The following is a 6,000-nucleotide window of genomic DNA, read 5'->3' on the forward strand; positions in this document are numbered from 1 at the left end:
CTTCAGTGTACAAAAACGCACACTTTACCACGGTACCACAGAGGCTCCATATATATATATATATATATATATATATATATATATATATATATATATATATAATTGGAGGGAGAGAGAGAGAGTGGTCTTGTTTCTGAGTCAACACAAATTATAAAAATATGTTATGTCATTATGAATATCTCCTGCGGAAACGTCTAATGTTAGAGTCGAGAAGGAATGAAAGTATTCAAAGGTCTGCCCGGACCCAGTAAACTTCCATAACTTTCCTGACAACACTAGCTTTACAGACATTTACATAATTTTTTCCATAAATTGCTAGCATCATATTGCCATCTATCCTCAATAAATTAACTCTGACACACCGTCCAAATCAAACATTACAGACGTACACATGATTCCCAACCTATCACTAAACCCTCGTCTGTCCCCAGTCCCCCGCCTCCCCCCCCCCCTTCACACACCCAGTTACCAGACATAAGAGGTCTGGCTGCCGCTTCACATTCGCCTGTCTCACACCAGTGCCTCGGGAGGTGGGTAATGCGGAACTTTCCCTGACTGTACCTAATGAAACAGGGGAGGAACTGAAAAATGGATTTGCTCCTGATTGCTGATTTTATGTTAAATGAAAGTGAATGGAAACTGTGAGAATTGATGAATGAATTGGGAAGAAAGTGTAAGAAGCAAAATAACAGTAAATACAGCAAAAGAGTATAGTTAATGTTTTTGAAAGGAATGAACTGAAGTGCTCAGGGAGCATGAATGGTCAGGAAATGGAGAACGTCAGTGCCTTCAGATTTTTAATGTAGTGTAGTAATCATGTCCAGTGCTTAGAAGATGAGGTGCGGGAAAATATACAACGAGGAAGGAAATCTCCAGGTATGAGGCGTTGACAAGTAATTGTAAGATGAGCGTGGATTAAAAACAGAAAAGAAAACCTTGTATGATAGCTTTGTCATCCATTGTCAATGCATGGGATTGCACCTGGAATTAGAGGGAAGGGCATGAGTCGGGAGTAATAGGAACTGGAAACAGTTATTTGAGAGAAGTGCGTGGCGTTCCTTGGAGACTGCTACAGACAGATAAGGAAGCTTCAGAGTATTGTGGTGTAGATGTGGATATGCTCTTAATTGTTATAAGACGTACAGTGCGTTAAAAAAAAAATACAAGTATGAGAACAACTTTGTGGTAAACAAACTGAAATATCAACGATGTAATTTGAAACACGACTGATATCTTATGATCCTGTGACACATGTTTGTAGCCCTGAAATATTTATGACATGTGACATATTTATGCTATAGTGTTATCACACGCATTTCCTACAGTCGTGACACATCAGTGCTATATTTAATACAGGTGTATTATTATTACAGACGTGAGCTTATGATTTCACAACTATCAACCCCCAAGTGAGGAAACTATTTTTAGGCATTGTGCAACGAGATGGTTTATCATTGTAATGGTAGGGGAGAGTGAGAGGTGGGTTAGGAGGGTGTATGTGAATAAAATTTCAGGGCAAGACAGTGAGAGGTAGTCCAGTGGAGGGACGGTGTGGACGGTACATGAATGAGGGTAGTGTGAGTTGAAGGAAGGACACCCTGATGGTAAATAACAGGGCGAAAATGAGATTATTTGTTCATGACCATCCCCTCCAGAACTGTGGCATCTGACTATAAGCAGACAGATATTTACTTTATATTAACCATTTCATCCGAATAAGTACGATAATTTTACTATACACATTATAATTTAACAAGGCCTAAAATTACTATGTCTGCATCTTTAGTGCTGATGTGCAATAATACATTAACATTAGGATGTGATGTTATTCCCAGAGAAATGTTATGGACATAATATGGAACCTTATCATTGTACGTGCCTACCAATGAGCAACATGCAGTAAGCATCTTGTAGGAAGTTTGTAACTTCTTGTAGTGTGTTTTGTAGATCAGTTATACATATATTAGACTCGTGGACAAATCTCCTACCGCCCCCTCTATCTCCACTGCTGACGCAGGTCAAGACGACGTGGCAAACACCAGAGCCACATTTATAATGCATCTTACCTTTCCTCACTCAGGTGACTCATCGCTACTCATTTACTCACCACAGCTTCCAGTGTGGGAAGCCGACGTCACCATGTGTATCTGCTGAGACGACGTCACCATGTGTATCTGCTGAGACGACGTCACCATGCGTGTTTGTTGAGATGACGCCAGCCAATCAACGTGTGACTGACACCAGGCACTTCTCACCCACTGCTCGTTACTCATTCTTATTCACATAGCTCCTACTCATACTCATTTATTTCCACAGTATTGAGTGGGAATTCGACGTTCTATGGTGAGGTTTGCCTATGACTGCAGCTGTTAACCACTACAATCAACACTGAAATCAGGCCATGGAATTTCTGGAGTAATATCGTCCATCAACTCAGCCCTAAAATTATCGAAAGGAGATCTCCATTCAACTCTGTCTTTATCTTCTGAGATCGACATCTGCTGTCAACACGCCCCTGTATCAAGTGGGTGTAATTATACTTACTCATTTCTTCTCAGTGCTTTAAATTAGGTAAAATCACCTCCTTTACTAAATTTTATATATACCGTACACTTATACACTCACTATCTATCATTCATTACAACTCATTCACTCATCTGTTTAGTTAGGACATAAACAAAAGACGTATTTCATAACACCATACCTTAGCAATATGAATTCTTTTTTGGTGAGTGATATGACAGGAATATTTTCACATCCACCCGTGTTAGTAACAGATGATACACAGTTAGCGCCCACTGCAGATACACAATTAGGAGAGCACCAGGGTAACACACCCACCTTACAGACTTCACTGCAGACTGAAGACAAAGAAACTATTACCTCAATTCTAGATGATAATGATGATGATTGGCAAACCCCCTCTGATGTAGCAAGTGAGAACTTTGTCTCTGACTTGCACATTTATGAAAATATACTTAACAGAGTTCATCGTTCAGGGAAAACCTATTCCACTATTCCCTCACACAACGATAAACAAGTCCAAGTTAAATTAACAGAGCAACCAGTGAAAATGAATAACGCAACCAATACCACGGATCAAACATCCCCACCTCATGTTTACATTTATCATGAGGATAGAACTGCCCCAAATTTCTCTGGCACAGAAAAAGATCGCATTGATGTCATTTCATTGGTCAATCAGTGCGAACAGATCTTCGTAAAAAGGCACATAACAGATGAACAAGAGAAAATTGCTATTTTTTCCTCTTTGATTAATCAGGAAAGGTGCCCGGCTTTTCTGAGTCAAGACATATGATGAATTTAAAACTGAATTTTAGAGAAAATTTTCTGGAGGTATGAAATTTTTCCCAGGTATAATCCCAGAATTACATAAGACTGTAGATCTTGTAAGGGAGCACACTACAAATCATGTGCTCAGTGAAATAACTGCTGATGTCTCCACTATCAAAAGAACATTATTAGCTACCTTAGAAAACTCAAACTGGGTAACAGGAGATGGAAAGATGTCCCCAGACCTCGTCGTGGACATCATTGGTTATGTAGCTGCCTTGTGTAAATTATTGATAGGACCCTCAAGATCGCCAAGACGATCACATACACCCCAGGTATGTGCTTACTAGACTTAATGAACGAGGTAAGGATGCAGTGTAGCAAAGCAGGGGTGATCGAAACACAATCACATTCTTGTAGAATGAGAATGTCTGAGACAGTATCAGCTGTGAAAACAACTACAACTACTCCAAACAGAGAACAAAATTGATCGCGACCCGAAAGCAGACAAAGCAAACAACCAAACGCATCAAGGCAACGATCACAAACACCAGGCCATGGGCAGTTTCATAAGTTTCTGCGCAGCCCGAGCAGATCTTGCGCCAGACACCACTAAATATGGGAAGTCATCTTGCAGATCACAGTCAGGAGTTAGGTCCATTCTATGTCATTATTGTGCAAAACCAGGACACACAAAGAACAAATGCTTTATCAAAACAAAAGAGGATTGACAAATGACACAAAGGTTTGATCCCTTGGACTAGTAATTGCAAGACAGTAGAGAAGTTAGTTTCCATTTTCAAGTCGGGGGAAGGCCGTGTCACGACAAAAAACGAAAAAACGTAGAGAAAAGCAAGTCTAAAATTCACATAGGAGGCATGTTGTTAAATGAGTGTATCTTGATACCAGCTCTATGTGAGGATCAAAACGATTCATTATTTTTAAACACAAGCTCTCCGGTGAACTTAATAGCACAAGAAAATAGATAGAATTTTTAGAAATAAGAAAGTAACTTTTCTGGAGGAATCTGATTTAGACTTACAGTATATACGGTAGATGGCAAACAAATCACAGTAAAAAACATGATACGGTTTAACATCAGTTTCACGGAGACTACAAAACCAATCTCTGCCTTTTTTTTTTATCGTTGAAAACTTAGCAATTAAAGTTCATATGTTTCTTGGCTTAAGATGAATGAGAATAGAGAAAATAACTTTACTCCCACAAATTAATGAAATAGACTTTGATAATGAATTCATAGAGGAAATACCATCAGAGTCCTCACCGACTAGTACAACAGAACAAAAAAGAATTGGTAATATTAACAGCCTAAACAAAGATACACAAACAGATGAGTGTATAGATCCACTGACACCATCCCCCCCAGCCTCCAAGACTAGAGACCAAGGTAAAGGTACTGATTTATCAGTTTCTCCCGCCCATCTCACCAATTACTTGCTATACCACGTGACTCCTATACGAAAATTACCATAAAAAGGAAATTACAGAACAGTACTGTTCTCTTAGAAGAATTATGTAAAGTAAAAGGATTGTCAGTAGAAAACGCATTATGTCAGATGAACGGCGATGGGCAAACTCAGATATTCATAATTAATCACATGAATGGGGAAGTACAGTTAAAAAGGGAACTTGTATAGTTAATATTGAAAAATGTCCCGCCCCTGTGATGGAAATAGTTGTAGCTGGAGTGACAAGTGAGATAAAATCTACAGATAGAGAAAGCATAAAAGAAAATTGAAGTCACTCAGGTGAATTTGATGAAGAAAATGATTTGTTAACCCTGTTGGAAAAACACAGGGACACCGTAGCATTACCCGGAGAACAATTAGGGTGTACTACCCTGATGAATCACAAGATTAATGTGCACCCAGATACATCACCAATTTTTTTTACCGGCCTATCAAATCCAACAATCTCAGCATACACTTGCAAACCAGCATGCCGATGAAGTGTTAAAACTTGGAATGATTGAGCCATCAGTCTCCCCGTGGAATGCCTCATTATTCTTCGTGCCCAAACGAAATGGAGAAACGTGTGCAGTAGTAGATTACAATAAACTAAACAATCACCCAATCCCGGACCGATTTCCCATGCTATTGCTAATCAACATCCTACGGAATATTGGACCAGAAAATAATGTATTTTCCACGATCGATTTGCTCAGTGGCTATTATCAAATTCCAGTAGATCAGGAGTCACGTAAATACACTGCCTTTTCCACAAATAGAGGACATTTTCAGTACAGAAGGATGCCAATGGGACTGAGGACAGCCCCGGGCACATTCCAGCGTCTTATGAATTATGTATTGTCCGGAATTTTAGGAGAAGGAATATTTGTTTTTCTTCATGATATTATCATCGCAACGAAAGATATCACAGAACATCTCCATAAATTAGACCTACTCTTACAAAAGCTTGGTGATGTTGGCTTAAAAATTCTTTCTAAATGCAAATTTTGCTTTAAGGAAATAAAATTCTTAGGCCACACATTAAGTGCTAAGGAAATTCACACCACCAGTGACAAAATACAGGCAGTGAGAGACTTCCCTGAACCCACTACGATTGACGAAGTTAGACAATTTTTAGGTTTGGCAGGGTACAATAGGTCTTTTATACAACAATTCTCTCATATAGCCTTTCCACTATTCCAACTACTCAAAAAAGATTCTATATTCCAATGGGAAG

The sequence above is a fragment of the Coenobita brevimanus genome, chromosome 40, assembly GCF_032717465.1.
Source record: "Coenobita brevimanus isolate Jiangsu-jjx chromosome 40, ASM3271746v2, whole genome shotgun sequence".
Classification (NCBI taxonomy): domain Eukaryota; kingdom Metazoa; phylum Arthropoda; class Malacostraca; order Decapoda; family Coenobitidae; genus Coenobita; species Coenobita brevimanus.